General features: G+C 37.6%; 1 protein-coding gene across 1 annotated transcript in view; it reads right to left on the reverse strand.

Annotated features, from left to right (window-relative positions):
* Positions 1-17,941, reverse strand: part of LOC135225285 (ATP-binding cassette sub-family C member 4-like) — a 283,886-nt gene that overhangs the window by 171,750 nt on the left and 94,195 nt on the right. The window lies entirely within an intron of this gene.

A 17,941-nucleotide genomic window follows, 5' to 3' on the forward strand; every position in this document is an offset into this window, starting at 1 on the left:
TGACGGAGCTACCTCCCTACGGAGTTTAAGCATGTGTTAGGAAGAGAGGCTGTAACTCAAAAAGGGCTCGACAGATGAAATGGAAGAGACACTGTGAGGAAGGGCACTGGTATGCAGAAAACAAGAGTACGTGCCGGATTAAGGTGAATGAGTGTGTGTACGTGTGTGTGTGTGTGTACTGTACACGGGGTGGTGGGGTTGGGTGGGGTTGGGGAGTGATGCACTGCTGATGTATCTTTGTATAAGTATATAAAGTAGCTGAAGTTTTGAGTTTTCCGCTCGGGGGGTTCGTCTAGGAATCACACGTTGATGTTTAAATGAAGCAGTTACCCTATCTTGGCTTTCCTCTGAAGTCACTTAAAGATTCTAAGACTATTTTTCACTTGCAAGTGGCCCTTTAGAGGCTTTGATGTGAATGGTAATGGGACACACCGAGTCTTGAGAACCACTGAAGTTAGTGAAATTGAGTTTAGACAGTTGGTAATTGTGATCTAGTAAGTTTTTCCCCAAAATGGAACTGGCTCCATTTTGGGGAGAAACTTACTTGATAACTTCAGTGGATCTCAAGACTCAGTGTGTCCCATTACTATTCATATCAAAGCCCTCTAAAGGGCCACTTGCAAGTGAATAAATAATCGTAGAATCTTTAAGAGGTAATAATCTCAAGTTGCTACACCCTCATCTTTCTTCTGGCAGGCGATCGACATGAAGAAGTGTTCAACAAATACTGCTCGTGTTTCGTCTCGAATAACAATAAGAATATAACTCAAACTATTCTAAAGATGGTCACATTCGGTATGAGCAATCATATTTCGGGCAAAGGCGATTAACGAGAGACAGAAATTTCGATAGCATTTGCATCTCATACTCTCTGCTTCATCCTTAAGGTCCATAGCCTTAATGTGACCCGTTGGTCCGGGTCTGCATGCCTCTCACACACACACACACACACACACACACACACACACACACACACAAAATCACCAACAAAAGAGACTTACACATACTACTGACTTTCAAAATCTAAAAGAACTAGAAGGGGAAGATGGAGGAAAATGAGTAGGATGGTAAATATAACGAATATAAATAAAAGAACATGCACGAAATCCGATAACAAAAACTATAAGAACTTCACCACTTAGATCGTCTGGGAAAATAATTTAAGTTTAAATCAATGAATAATGAAATTCGTTTGAAAATGATTCTTTGCCATTTTGGTTTCGATTGGGAAACACAGGGCCCGCGACAAGAGACGACTTGCAAAGTGGGATTTTCTCGTGGGGAGGGGAGCAATGAATTCAGTTTTATTTCTAGAATCAAGGTAATCGATGCTTTTGATTCTGGGAAACACCAACAGCGCCTTCATGAAACATATTTTGTTACAGCAATTCTGATTGAATGTCCTTGAAAGAAAGCAACAGTCCAAAGTTTGACCTGTTCAAGGAGAAGGCTCAATACAGAAGCGTTCTGCTACATAAAATCTCCGGTCAGTTGCCTTTTCTGTGTTTTTTACAAATGTACAACAGCAGTCAGGTTCGTTGACAAAAATGTCACCAGATTTCCTAGACAAAGCCTCTTCAGAAAACATACTATTGGTTCTAAACACAATTACCAGACTAAGCAGGCAATTCTATACACTACAAAAGCACTGCTGAAGTGTGTCCAAGCACTCCATGAGCTTGAATGAGTGAAATCATTTGGGGAAAGTCGGTGAATCTGTTGCCGATTGTTACCACGACGTTTATGAACCTACTGTTACCGTGCCAGAAGAATTCCAGTCCTGCTTTTGAACTGGAATATAGAGTTTAGGCCAAAGGCCAAGCACTGGGACCTATGAGGCCATTCAGCGCTGGAAAGGAAATTGAGAGTAGGTACATTTGAAAGGAGTACAGGAGAAAAATATCGCAGTTCCACTATGAAATAATTGTTAGGAGAGGGTGAATAACAACATGGGAGAAAGATAATACGAAGGGAGGTACAATAAAAGGAATGAAAGGGGTTGCAGCTTCGAGACGAAGGGACGTTCTTTAGTAATGCCTACAGTGCACACCTGCGAGGTGCACTGACGGGAATAATCCCCTACCGGGAGATCCTGCCTTTAGTTTGTTAGCAAACTTTCATAAAAAAAAAAAAAAAATACACTGTAATACTACATCTATCTTGTTAGGACGAATATATATATATATATATATATATATATATATATATATATAAGATATATATATATATATATATATATATATATATATATATATACGACAACTCCCCTGAAATATTTCCTATTGTTGAGATTGGTTGAGATCATGTCCAAATTCAAGCCGGAAGCTGGAAACGCCTCACGCATCAAAACCTTTAGCTTTTTATGCCACAAACTTCCTGGCGTTGACCCCTCATGACTCCCCCAACCCCCATATGGATATAGTGGATCCGCATATCAACCCCCAAAAGTTAAGTTTGTTGTCAATTAAACTTTGGGTTTTATGCCAAGGAAATCGATTTAAAATTCAAAGAAAATGGAATAAAAATAAATTTTATTATCTCCCTTGTTATATGAAACACAAAGGAACATTGCCTTACGATTTTAAGCAACAGAAAAAGACAAGAGGCATCTCTGTCAGGCTTAAGTGCAATTTATTTTCTCAGAAGACATGACTCGAGGCGAATCCTTGGGGCAAACCCATCAAGGTGACACTCGAAACCACAGTTCATAATATATGTCTCGTTTTTTTTGTTGCTTTTGTTGATCCCAGGCACACCAACCACCCCGACCGAATACTATTTCAAATCGAAATTCTCCACAAGATACGAAGGTCTCAAAGCAGCTAGTTCAGATGACAGTGCAAGGAATATAATGAGCAGCATCCAGGTCTTCCACGTCAACTTTATTTCGATCAGCCACTACTGCTTACATGAGACTTTCTCAAAAAGCTACCTATTACATCGCAACTAAGAAGGGTTACTGGCCCTCTGATAAAAAATATTATCTTCATGTATTTTGTAGTATTCTTTGGGATTAATTACTCCCGCCATGCCAAAGTACAAAATCTTTCTGCCACGTATATATATATACATATATATATATATATTATATATATATATATATATATATATATATTATATCTATATAGTATATAGGTAATGTAAATCTATGTAAATAAATATAAATATATGTAATATAATACATATATGTAATAATATATAATAAATATATAATTATATACATATGTGTGTGTATATTCATGAATGAGTGTACATGTGTCAGAATTATACAAAACACCCGAGGAAGACTATATATATATATATATATATATATATATATATATATATATATATATGATATATATATAATATATATATATATATAATAAAACTTAAAACTTTCTCCCTTGGGGAAATTCATTCTTGCACAGGGACGAGACCACTTTTACAAATCCTAAACATTTCCTAAAATGGACTATTGACGTATACTTTCCTAATAATATAATCAGTCGTAGCGTCTCGTTTTGGAAGTTTCTCTGTCCCCTTCAGCTGACTGAGACTCGAAAATGAAGACAGTAAATATTATGACAACTGATTATGATTCAAATGAATTTATTCTTTCCTAAAGAGATAATGAAAGATAATACCATATAAGAAACATGAACTACACCAAGGATCATAATGTACAGTAATACAATACACAACCAAAACAATAAAAAAGTAAAGTCACATTCATGCAAATCGGAATGGCACCGTTTTATATATATATATAATATATATATATATATATATATATATATATATATATATATATATATAATATATATATATATATAATATATATATAATATATATATATATATTTTTCAACCTAATGATGGGAACTAAGATTTCCCGAAATGTTTCTGAATTTTGCACTGTATATATGTAAGTATCTATGTAATTATGTATACAAATATTTTACATACATACAAATATATAATGTATATATAGATATATATATATATTTATATATACAGATATATATGTACATTATATAGTATATATACATATAATATATATTACATATTTTTACATATTATATATAGAACTGCAAAAGAAAAGAGGAGAGTTACAGGGATGATAAAAATTTTGCTGCTGATGATTTTGCGAGGAGGAGGAGGAGGAGGAGGAGGAGAGGAGGAGGAGGAGGAGGAGGAGGAGAACCCCCTGCATTTCCCACATTTTTCTTTTAAACGATAACACTAAAGTAATTGCGATAATTCATCAAAAAGAAAAAAATTCGTACATGATAAGTTGCAGATTTTTCTATAAAAAATCAAGATTTTTCTATAAAAATATCAACCATTTAGTAATTGCCGTAATGCAATTCTCACAATCTAACCACAATTGTTGGCATTAATCTCGGCCGTGAAATTTCACTCTCACAAAAAAGAAAAGAAAAAAGGTCCAAGTTAAAAGGTCTGCAAGATTTCATGCCCTTGACAATGAATCTGAAATGTAATGAAATATAATCCACCTCTCTCTCTCTCTCTCTCTCTCTCTCTCTCTCTCTCTCTCTCTCTCTCTCTCTCTCTCTCTCTCTCCAAGTTCGTTGTATGCCAACATCTGTTAAGCTAATCTCAGACGCTGACGAGCAATATGAAACATTCCAAGAAAGGACAATGAACACTTACACTTAATTTTCACAAACACACACACATACAAACACACACACGCACACGCACACACACACACACACACACACAGAGAGAGAGAGAGAGGGGAGGAGAGGAGACATGGAGATCACCTGAGTCGGGAAGACGAGAGAGAGAGAGAGAAGAGAGAGAGAGAGAGAGAGAGAGAATCATTTCACCCTTACAGCACGGAATGAATCTCGGCAACACCGCCGTAATTCAAGGCCCTGTCGAAGCCGATTTGATGTGACCTTCACGGGCAATTGAAGCCCCAATCTGTGATGCGAGAAGGAGAAAATGGTCATTCGATCGAAGCTTTCTGAATTCAACTAAAGGAGGCTTGAAATGCGTCGGGCACAACGCTCCTCAACTGGAGTAAAGTGACGCTCAATTATATACCAACTACTGCATGGCGCTCCAATGATTGGGTTGATCGCTCGAGTGGCCTATCTCTTACGATATGACGATGATACAAAAACCCACCGAGAGAGAGAGAGAGAGAGAGAGAGAGAGAGAGAGAGAGAGAGAGGCCTTTATTTCCACATTCTAGTTTTAATATATATATATATATATATATATATATATATATATATATATATATATATCTATATAATATATATATATATATATATAGAGAGAGAGAGAGAGAGAGAGCGAGAGAGAGAGAGACGAGAGAGAGAGAGAGAGAGACGAATGCCTTTATTTCCACAATCTAATTTAAAGTGGATAGTAAGTTTTTTGCACACAAGATACAGAGAGAGAGAGAGAGAGAGATGAGAGAGAGAGAGAGAAGAACCTTTATTTCCACATCTAATTTAAAGTGAAAGGTAAGTTTTTTTGCACAAAAGATACAGAGAGAGAGGAGAGAGAGGAGAGAGAAAGAGAGAGAGAGATGAGAGAGAGAGAGAGAGAGAGAGAGAGGGGAGAGAGAGAGAAATGCCTTTATTTTCCACATCTAATTTTAAAGTGAAAGGAGTAAGTTTTTTGCACAAGATACAGAGAGAGAGAGAGAGAGAGAGAGAGAGAGAGAGAGAGAGAGAGAGTTAATTTCGCCACATGCGCTCCACATGAAGTAAAATTTTGGGGGGTTCTACTATTTTACTGAACAAAGTATAACTTTCATAATCAGCTGTATCTAAACAGCATAAATAACCTCAAGTTTCACAAGCTTTCTGAAGATAAAACAGTAAGTAAACAAATGATCAAACAAGACAAACGGATATTACATGTCGAAAACAGATATCAAAAGAAATACTAATTTAACACAGATATTAATAGCATGAAAACGGTCCATAACATCTCAGCAACTTAGGATGAGGTCAGTCCTTAGAGTTTTCTACTCTCGTATCGCGCAAATGGCGCCTTTGAGCCTTGATACGAATTGTTCACTTTTTCGTACCCTTATCATCATGATTAGTGTCATTAAAAATAGGCTTGGAGAATGGGCCTAATAATTTTTCGTTAAATTATTATTATTATTATTATTATTATTATTATTATTATTTTTTTTTTTTTTTTTTTTATCAGTCCTCCAATTCGACTGGGTGATACTTATAGTGGGAGGGGTTCGGGTTGCATCCTGCCTGCTTAAGGTGCGTCCCACACGGTCAAACAATGTCCGACGGACAAACATTGTTACCATATCATAGGCGAAGCAGGATGACGTCATAAACGCTGAAACGATGGAAGATCTGGCAGCAAACAGTGGTACCAGATGAAGTTGTATACCACAGCTTTTACTCTGCTCAAAAGGCAAAGACCGGCAGACAATTGTTCTTTGGTAACAATGTTTGTCCATCGGACATTGTTCGACCGTGCGGACGCACCTGTTCGCTGTTTCTTGAAGCACTCTCTTATGCATGAGTCCTGTATATTATTATATTATTATTATTGATATTATTATTATTATTATTTTGGAAGGAGACCCTCTTTCAAACAAGTTTTATTGAAAGATATTGCTGCATCAGCTGCATTCAACTTGTAAATAGTCTTCTCTATTTTTCTAACAATAGCTTTCTCTCTGCTACTACAACTGGCGAGTATTGCGCCGATATTACTCATCAGGAGGAGTCAATTTCGGGGATATTGCTTAATATTTATTTATTTGTCACAGTACATGAACAAATAAAAAAAATACAATTCGATCTAGTGGCCAACGTTTCTCTCGGTATCATCCGAGCATGATCACGGCAGTGGATCGGAGTAGACTGTAGGTGTTGTCCAAAAAAGATCTACTCAATATATAGGGCGGCAGGTCAGCGTGGGGTCAACCGCGAGCTGCGTTTCATTGGCTGGTGGCGCAATGCGCTCCAGCTATTGGTTGAAAGAAGTTTTCTTCAAGACGCTTCTCGTCGTTGAAGGTTGCGCTGTTGCAGCCTAGCTGATCGTCGAGGCTGGGGCAAGACTTCCCGGGCGCTGTGTCACGACGGCTTCGCGGTTTGTCATTGGCTGATGGGCTGCTTGTCTCATCTGGTATTCTTTGATCGGGAGTGTCGTTCGGTCTGGTATTATTTGTGCTATTATTTATGCACATAGGTCTCCTTAGGTTGGTGGGGAGGAAGAGGACTTCCTGCGTCGTATTCAATGAGGGCTTCTCTTGTTGTATGAGGAGTGCCTCGAGCAGTCGCAAACGCCGTTGGTCAGGAGCCCTCCCTATTATCTTAATATTCTTGATAATACCGTCGCGGGAGATGGCTTCCTGGTGTGCTGTCATGGTATGGTTTTAATTGCCCCTTCTTGTGCGTGGCAAGAAATCCTCTTGGACAGTTTCATAGAAGTCATACCAACGTAAGAGCCGGGACATCCACGGACGGGGCATGAGAATTGGTAGACTACATTCGACTGTTTCAAGAGGTCTCTTGCTGGGGGGGTCGGGTTGTTCTTCATGATAAGGTCGCGGGTACGTCGATTCTGGTAATAAATCACGAGTTCGAGTTCTTTGTCGACTTCGGTGGGTGTGGGGGTCACATTTTCTCTGATGATTTTTGTCAATGCATCTTCGTCCTCACGGTGACGTGCGTGCATTCTGGCTTTGTAAAACAGCTTGATCTTCTCATGGGGGTGGGGGCTGCGGTCTCTCACTCGTATACCACCGATCCAACGCTGTTCGGACTTCTTTATTAATAAGTCGATTCGGATACCCGTTATTAACGAGTACCTGAGTGACTCGGTCGAGTTCTTTGTGAGTGTCCTGCCAGGAAGAACAGTGCGTGAGGGCCCTCCGAATGTAGGCCCTAACTGTGGTGTTCTTGAACCGTGCAGGACATTCGCTGTCACCATTCAGGCAAAGTCCTAAGTTTGTTTTCTTTGTATATACCGAAGTTTTTCAGACCCATCGTCGGTCTTGGAGACGAGGACGTCGAGAAAGGGGAGCCGGCCTTCGTTGCTGAATTCGACGGTATAATTCAGCGAACTGCACTGCTGGAACATGCGCCTGACAGCTTCAACCTCTTCCTCATTCTCGGCATGTACAAAGATATCGTCGATATATCTGGCGTATTTACGGGGTTTTCTTATATTGGAGAAAACTCTCTCTTCCACAGTACCCATATAAAAATTGGCGAATAGGACACCGAGAGGGGAACCCATCGCGACTCCGTCTTTTTGTCGGAACATCTGGCCTTTGTGGGTGGAGAAAGGGGCCTTCTTCGTACATATCTCGAGGAGTGCCCGCAGGGATACTTCTGGGATATTTAGCTGGGGTGTAGAGGGGTCCCTGTAGATGCGGTCCATAATGATATTGATGGTCTCGTTGACAGGAACGTGTGAAAAGCGATTCTACGTCCAAGGAGGCGATAGTTCCTGTTCCTGGGGAGTCTCGGATTTCTTCGAGGAATTCCGTAGAGGAGCGCAGGCTATATCGGCTTGGTACGTAGGGCGTCAAGATTTGATTAAGGCGCTTTGACTCCTCCTGATGAGTAATATCGGCGCAATACTCGCCAGTTGTAGTAGCAGAGAGAAAGCTATTGTTAGAAAAAATAGAGAAGACTATTTACAAGTTGAATGCAGCTGATGCAGCAATATCTTTCAATAAAACTTTATTATTATTATTATTATTATTATTGTTATTATTGTTTATTATTATTATTATATCTGAAGAATTTGGGCATTACCACTTGGAAAGGGGAAAATATAACCACAACAGGTTTAGTCAAATACTGGGGAAAACAACATATAAATCCACAGGCAGCTGAATCCTGCATATAAGATTTATCAGGTAGGGCCAAAGGTCGCTGCACGTTTCCCGAATTTTACTCCCACGTACGTTTTTCCGGTCGCATGTACCTTCATGTGAATTTTTTTCTGAATACATACATACATACATACATATACATACATACATACACACACACAACACACACCACACACACATATATATAATATATATATATATATATATAGTATATATATATATATATATATATACACATATATATATATACACATATATTCAATTTATTATTATAATTTCTGTAGACGAATATTATTTACATGAAGGAAGCACAAAGGGGCCACTAACTTGAAATTCAAGCTTCCATAGAATGTTGGTTTCAACCTCCCACCGCAGACACCACACTGCAGCAGAAACTGGTCATGATAAGAGAGCCAGTGATTTTTTTCATCCTCTTGGGAGAAGCGAGAAGCCGCGACATCTGAGCGGCATATCACGACACTAGCGAGCCTACCAGCGGATCATAATTTTCGGAGATAAAATATACAGAACAAAAAAAAAAAAAGTAATTACACAAATTTTAATGGGAATTTATCACCGATGTATTTATTGATATATTTTCATTTCTCATCCTGGTGCACAACACAAAGCCTTCTCCAAATGTTTAGGATTTTAGCACTGTATGTATGTGTGTGTATACATACATACGCACGCACAAGCATATACGTAGTATATACAATATGTGTTTGTTAATTTTATCTATACTATAAATCTTACTTGCATTTATATAATTTCTTTTTATCATACACTCACAGGGACCTTCATTTGATACTTTACAAGTCTTATTTCATTTACATTATGGTTATTTCTTCTACAATGTAACTGCCGGTAACATGATATCTACGTTTAAAAGAAAGTACAGCAACCCACCTACGTAGTAGTTCGTCCTCCACCGTAAAAAAATGAACAACAGAATATAAAAGAACTGAATAATAACGCCTTCATAATCATAAAAACAACAGCCTTGGGAATGCAGGTCTGCTTGACATCTAAACAGTTTCGGAAAATTTCTTCGATGACAATGGACACATCTGACAATAGATGCATCTGTCCTTTTCTAGCAGTGAATGTTTCCCCTCACATTACAAAAAGTTTTACATCAAAAGAATTCACGAGCTGAGAGAGAGAGAGAGAGAGAGAGAGAGAGAGAGAGAGAGAGACTCGAAAAGCTAAGCGATGGAAGGGGCAAGACGCTCACCGCTCTCTCTCTCTCTCTCTCTCTCTCTCTCTCTCTCTCCTTCAAAAGATCAGACTGCACCTAACTAAGCCTTGAAAATTATTGTGTGTGTGTGTGTGCACTTGCATGCCTATTTGTCCTTGAGACTGGGAGAAGAGAACGCCTCATATTTAGTTATATATATATATATAATATATATATATATATATATATATATATATATATACAGTAAATAGAGGCGTTCTCATATATAGTATATATATATATCATATGATATAATATATATATATATATATATATATATATATATATATAACTATATATATATATATATATACTATATAGATACATATATATATGATATACTATATATATATATATATATAATATATATATATATATATATATATATATCCTTAAACACGAGGTGACCACCTCGCCACTGCTTCATCCATCGAATCATATCAAAATAATGGAGTTTTCAAATAAGGTGTAATTTTCTTATCACACTCCTTACTGCGGTCTCACGTTACTCGGTATCCACACAGAAGAGCCTAAGATGAGAGAGAGAGAGAGAGAGAGAGAGAGAGAGAGGAGAGAGAGAGAGAGAGAGATTCCAATGTTAATATAGTTTATCTATCATTCAACATTTCATAGATTTCTACGGCATAAGGTCTAAAAGATGGGCTTTCTTTTGTGAATGTGTGAAAAATATTAATATAATTTGAGCAAATGCATATAAAACATCAGTAAAACTACAAAAACTAATGTGCATATGTAAGAGGAAAGAAGTAATTAAAAAGAACTGCGGCAAAAATCATAGCACGTTAAAGACGAATGATTTGTTTGTTTGTTTGTATGGTGTTTTTACGTTGCATGGAACCAGTGGTTATTCAGCAACGGGACCAACGGGTTTACATGACTTCCGAACCACGGCGAGAGTGAACTTCTATTACTAGAAATACACATCTCTCACACCTTAATGGAATGCCCGAAAATCGAACTCGCAGCCACCGAGGTGGTACGCCAATATCATACCGACCATGCCACTGAGACGCTTACTAAAGGCGAATTAGAGCATCTTTATCAACTTTGGTAGCACTGCCAATACAAATGTTCAGTTTCGCAAGTAGGTCAGTAGGTAAGGCCCTGTCTACACTAGCAGGCACTGCCCGACGAGCAAACACTGTTCCCATAACCTGTTCCACTATACGGGCCGACCGAGTATGGAGCCAGAACGATGCGACTGTCTGGTAACACTGGCTTCAAAAGCGAGAGAAAATATAATCAGCGGGGAAGTGCCCGACAGGCATGCCCGCTAGTGTGGACAGGCCTTTAAGGCCTTTTGCCAAGGTTTTATTGAACTGCTGTTTTAGAATGTGGATGGTCGGGGTTTGTGAAACAACTTGTCGCACTCACCGAAAAGCTCTTAGAAGTCAGCCCGAACTGACAAACCTCTAAGAAACGAGTGGCACGTAATGGTAAAGCTGTCAAAGGTATTGTGTTTGAAAGTTCTTGAAATTTTGATGTGATTAGGTTAACCCAAAATGACCAATCTTACCTCCTACAATATATTTTGTGATTATTCAGTTGTCATACTATATAAATATGGTAACTGAATATAAATATATATATATATATACATACACACACACACACATATATATATATATATATATATATATATATATTATATATATTATATTATATATATATATATATATAGATACTATTCGTTACTATTTCTGGCCTGGTTACACACCAAAATGTGTCATTCACACAAGGCCAAGAATATAAAATTCTTACGCAAAAATGACAAACGTTTTGCAGAATTTATTGATTCCTGGCGCTGGTATATAAAGAGCAAAGAAACAAACAAAACATCGAGAAAACAACCAAACGGAGGCAAAACATTAAAAAACCGCCTTTCCGTTTCAACAAACCATTTCATTATCTCAATCCCAGCTAAAGGTGGTTTTTATATTTTATATCTAATTTTTTTTCTTGCATCACGTGACGTCCTGCAACGAGTAAAGGGTTGTCTTTCCTTCAAGGACAATACTTCTATGACTGAGCCAAGCAGTTAACTTTATATTATCCATTTCGAAAATATGTTAGATTTTTTAACCGCTAATTTAACAGGAAGTCGTTAGTTTTCCGCAGATATGATTTTCATCGGAGCAGTGTCGCAAGATGGGTCTAGCCTCTTTCCAAAATTGTCAGTGGCTTCGGCCTACTCAATTCACTGAAGGATAACTAGGGTTTGAGAATATCTTACTAGTACACAATTTTAAGGCTACTCATATTTCCAGTGCGGTAATTTAATCGACATTTCTGACAGTCTGGGGGAGATATTCTATTATGTTGTGAAATTTTGTTTCAATGCCACCTCTTTCCCCTCCATTCTTCCCGCGTAAACGGACGGAACTCATTTTCCCTCCACAGGTGGCTCCTTCGAGTAGAATCGGAAGAAAATGTGCCAGAGTATATACGTACAGCTGTGACGGCGCCTAAGTACTTTTACATCGGCTTCCTCAGTCAGGAAACGAGAGTACCAATAGCATGACCAGATGTAGCGCTCGTGAGTTTCAGAAGTATGGTGGATTGAAGGCTACTGGAAAGAGAGAGAGAGAGAGAGAGAGAGAGAGAGAGAGAGAGAGAGAGAGAGAGAGAGAGGAGGGGGGGGGTGGGGGGGGGGGGGGGGGTGGGGGGGGGGGGGGGGGGGGGGGGGGGGGACACCAAAGCGATTGTCGTGTCCCTTAATTAGCCAAATGTTCCCGGAATAACTTCGTATTAATATCGTGCTGCAGACCATCCTCTGATTTCGTTCTTCAAATACGGGTAATTTTGGAAAAAACAAAACCATTAATCTTTTCCATAATACTAGAATCCAATCACCCTCAATCCGATATTTTACAGCATACCTCATTAATAATAACTCCAGTCAACACCAGGAAATCCACACTAACGTAACGATAGCGATAAACCAGAAATGCATTACGGAGAGAGCGAGGGCGCTCGTTTCCAGGTACTTCCTGCTATGATGACACCAAGGACACGAAAGGTCGAACGCAGACAAATGGCAGAATCGACTGTGACTTTGCAGTGTTACGAAAACGCCACCTGAGGATGCCTGCCCTTCCTTCCTTCCTTCCTTCCTTCCTCCCTCGGGGCAAGGAGAACTTGGAAGCGTGAAATCTACCACGGGCGAGGGAAGGAGCCCTGGAAATCCAGCTAAAGAAAACGCAAGCAACCTGGTTCCGGGGGGGGGGGGGGGGGGGGGGGGGGGGGGGGGGGGGGGGGGGACTCGTGTAACAGCTGCCCGTATTACGAATATGTGAAATCAATGATTTAAAGATAGTTACACGTTGATTACATATCCTGACGTTTGGTACGCGCAAAATAATCTTTTCCTCTTTAATCTCTCATTACGTGTGTATATATATATATATATATATATATATATATATATATATATATATATATATAATATATATATATATATATGAGATCCTCACGTGAAAATGAAATGAGGAGGTACCAAGGCTTTTAACTTTTATTCCAAAGTCATCTTCAGGGTACTGAACAATTTTAAGAGAACAACTTACACAAGAAAGCAACATGAGGCCACAAATAACAATGAAACAATTCAACAACCTACTTAAGTATGCAAATAAACATTGCTCAAAACAAGAGACATACTTAGCGGAAATATGCAGTTACCACAAATCACAGTACAAAACTATCTGTTTGTAAAATATCTAACAACTCTCTTACCTTTTTAAATCGTCAAAAATATAACTTTTCAACAATTCGTCCATCTTAAAAAGACCATCGCTCATATTCATGTTACTAAAAGAACTAATGAGGCAACCTTCAACTTACAATCTGTCATGCATTGATGAACTTCTAAAAACGGCTTAAGCTGAATTCCAGTCTATAGGGTGTTCAAAATCTCTCACTTGACAAAAAATGGCACTTGAACCGTTTGCAACCCGTACATTATATTTATGCTGTGTAACTCTCTTACTTAGTTCCTTACCAGATTGTCCAATGTAAGGCAAATTACAAACAGAGCAGTTAATTTTGACCACCCCTCCTGTTTGGCATCACTGGTTTATTACAAAATAATGCATTCTTGACATATATATATATGTACACACACAGACATATATATATATATATATATATATATATATATATATATATATATAGAGAGAGAGAGAGAGAGAGAGAGAGAGATGAGAGAGAGAGAGAGAGAGAGAGAGAGAGAGAGAGAGAGAGAGAGATTTTGTTTGACAAGTTAGTTGGCTCACTACCAGATACAAAATATTTACTATAGAACTCTTGGCGCTCTTCAAGGATTTTCAGAATTTTTAAAAACACATTAGGATCTAATGAATGGTAAAAAGTAATTTGAAATAAGGAATGGAGGAGAGAGAGAGAGAGAGAGAGAGAGAGAGAGAGAGAGAGAGAGAGAGAGAGGAGAGAGAGAGAGAGAGAGTACTGGAAATCCCCGAACTTTCTGGCTGTTTCACTCACCTTCCTAGCTGTATTTCCTATCTTTCCTGACGTATTTCAAAATTTGTAGTTTATAAAAAAAAATTCCAACGACTAGGTCGATTAAATAATAATAATAATAATAATAATAATAATAATAATAATAATAATAATAATAATAATAATATTCAATGAAATAGACCAAAAAATATTTACTTGTACAGCACGCTCCATAAAGCAAAATGTCCATATGTGAAGAAAAGAAATAGAACTGTTTAAAATCCACGAACAATACGGATATACCATCAAGAATACATATAAGTACACGAAGAGCATGGGACGAACAACCTAACATCTTTACCAAGCGCTGGCTTATGGAGACTTAGGGGAAAAAGAAGCGGAAGGAAAATGAGTAGAGAATGGTCCCGGAAAGAATGGACAGACCTATATATAAGCAAGCCAGATCTCTCATACTATACACATTATCTGAAAACCGAGAAATCCGTTTCAAAACTGTCTTTGAATGAGATCATGCAAGCTATGGAGAGAGAGAGAGAGAGAGAGAGAGAGAGAGAGAGAGAGAGAGAGAGAGAATTATTTCTTGACGTGCAGACAAAATTAAAATCGCGAAAGACAAAAAGACAATAATGAAATACCGGTACCTTACTGAGCCAAGGTTACGGAAGGTACGAGGATAAACTGAATCAGATGTCCTCGAAATGGTCATAAAAAAGCCTCTATAACGTCGTGATAAAACGGCAAAGGATGTAACAATAAATGAACGCATAAATCATTAGCTTTTGACTTCACCGAAACAGTCACCTAGTACAACGTAAGAACAGACAATAAAAAATTAGAAACTTCAAATTTCCATGTTACGTTCGTGGGAAAGGAAACTTTTCCCAAGTCTTCCTACGTTCATGGGAAAGAACGCCTAACTCATGATTCATCCACTCTTGAGATAAGTTCATTCACAAACCTGTTTTTCTGTGACGTGTAGGGGTGTCGAGCTTAATTGCTCTGTAAACGGGATTCTAAGAGAAAGTTGGACGTTTGTATTACTAAATCATTGCAGTCATATAATGGGAGAGGCGATCTGCACATATTCAGCGATAGATATGTGAAATGATCTCTTGTAACTAAGAATAAGAATAACTATTAACTACTTTTCCGTAGGTATACCCTTTCCGTTGTTCTTTGCGGCGCAAATGGGAACACTGATTCTTTCACACGGAAAGTAACATACGCGAGTTTTGACATTTCCGTCGTCGCAAAAATGAATTGTCATCGTTCAAAACCCTAAAAAAATACCGCAATTTTATCAATTAGCACCTCGCCATCCTCGCTCATCAGGGAAAACTTATCACTGCATTTATATCAATTCGAAATACTTTCGCGTGAATCAGCCGTCTGGCAGCTCCAATCATCGCCGATTGTTTACATTGCGGGCATCGCTCCACGTGGAATGCAACCAAACTGACTTTCACTGTAACTGGTCTTTTCAAACGTATTAACAAGAAATTTCACTCTTCCTCGGGCAAGCCTGTCTGCATGATTACTTCAGCACAATTACTGCCCGGCAGCAGACATATTAAGAGGGAAATGACACAAAGCACTTCCTATATGAATATTACATCTCACGATCATACGCTGATGTGTCAGCGTTTATCTTCGCAACGTATAGTGATGAATTCAATGTTCAATTATTTGTGGCTTAACGTTTGTCGAAATAAGTGTGTCACGTGCATGAGTGACACACACACACACCACACACACACACACACACACACACACACACATATATATATATACATATAATATATATTATATATATATATGTATATATGTATATATGATATATGTATATATATATATATATATATATATATATATATGTATAATATGTATATATGTATATATGTATATATGTAGATATATATATATATATATATATATATATATATATATTATATATATATATATGCTCAAAAAATCACTGTAGATGCACGTGACTTTCATAAATAAGCGAATCCCACAGGAAAATGATAGTTAGAAATCCAAGCGCTTTCGTCTTTACTCAGACATTGTCTGAGTAAAGACGAAAGCGCTTGAATTTCTGACTATCATTTTCCTGTGGGATTCGCTTATTTATGAAGTCACGTGCATCTACAGTGATTTTTTAAGCATATATATATATATATATATATATATATATATATATATATATATATATATATATATATATACATACATATATATACATATATATATATATATATATATATATATATATATATATATATATATATATATATATATATATATATATATATAATATAAGTATGTTTGTGTAAATAAGTACATTTGGTGCTTGCTGGCCGGTATTTGAGTAGATGCCCGTTTCAGAGAGATGGATTTACTATACATACACACACACACACACACACACATATATATATATATATATATCACAAAAAGGCCAACCATCCACATCTCTATATATCCTAGTGAGGATATATTGGAGTCACCAATGATAAAAAAAAAATAAATAAATAAAAATCAATCTCCCAGACTGATAAGCGCTGGCACAAAGAATATTGCAGCCATAAATGGCCCACGCGACGAAAAAATCTTAATGTGAAACAAGCTAGTTTCTGTTAAAAAGTGTACAATAGGTACATTCATTGTACCTCGGGCAAATGTATTATCAATAACGGTATTCCACAAGGACAAAAGGGTGTTTTTTTTTGTTAATAGAAAAACCTATTAATATCGTCGAGAACAATTTCGACCCCATGACATTTGAGCGTCATTAAAAGCGGAAGCGAGCACATGTACTTCATCAAAAGCTGAAATACTACAGCATCCTAGTTCTATACAGATAAATAAATAAAATATTCACCTGCCTCTCTTATTCGAGCTAGCAACCGTAATCCGTGATAAAATATGACCCTGAGCATTCGTATTAGTGGTATTCATTGCCCAGCTCGCGAGCCGCATTGGCGGTTCTCCATCCAGGAAATATGTGAATCAATTATTACCAAACTCCTGGATGATGAGGTTAGCTCTGCTATCTGATCTGACTTGTCACCTGAATTCCCTGAACTTGCATGATATTACAAGGGAAAGAAAAGTACCCAGGCAGTATGTTGCGTGCAGTTACTGCATTCCGAAATAAGATCACAGTGAACTAACTATTCATACCTGACAGACAGTTTGCGCATTTCTGAACACTCAGTACAGCCACCTCAAATGACCCACAACTTTTGCATCACTTCAGTTATGATGAGTTTGAAACCGTATTGGAGGAGTTGATAGAAGTTTGAATCACGATTTCAGGATATAAGAAAGTACAAGGAATTTTTCAGTTGTAGTGAG

Source organism: Macrobrachium nipponense, chromosome 13 (assembly GCF_015104395.2).
Source record: "Macrobrachium nipponense isolate FS-2020 chromosome 13, ASM1510439v2, whole genome shotgun sequence".
In the NCBI taxonomy this organism is placed as follows: domain Eukaryota; kingdom Metazoa; phylum Arthropoda; class Malacostraca; order Decapoda; family Palaemonidae; genus Macrobrachium; species Macrobrachium nipponense.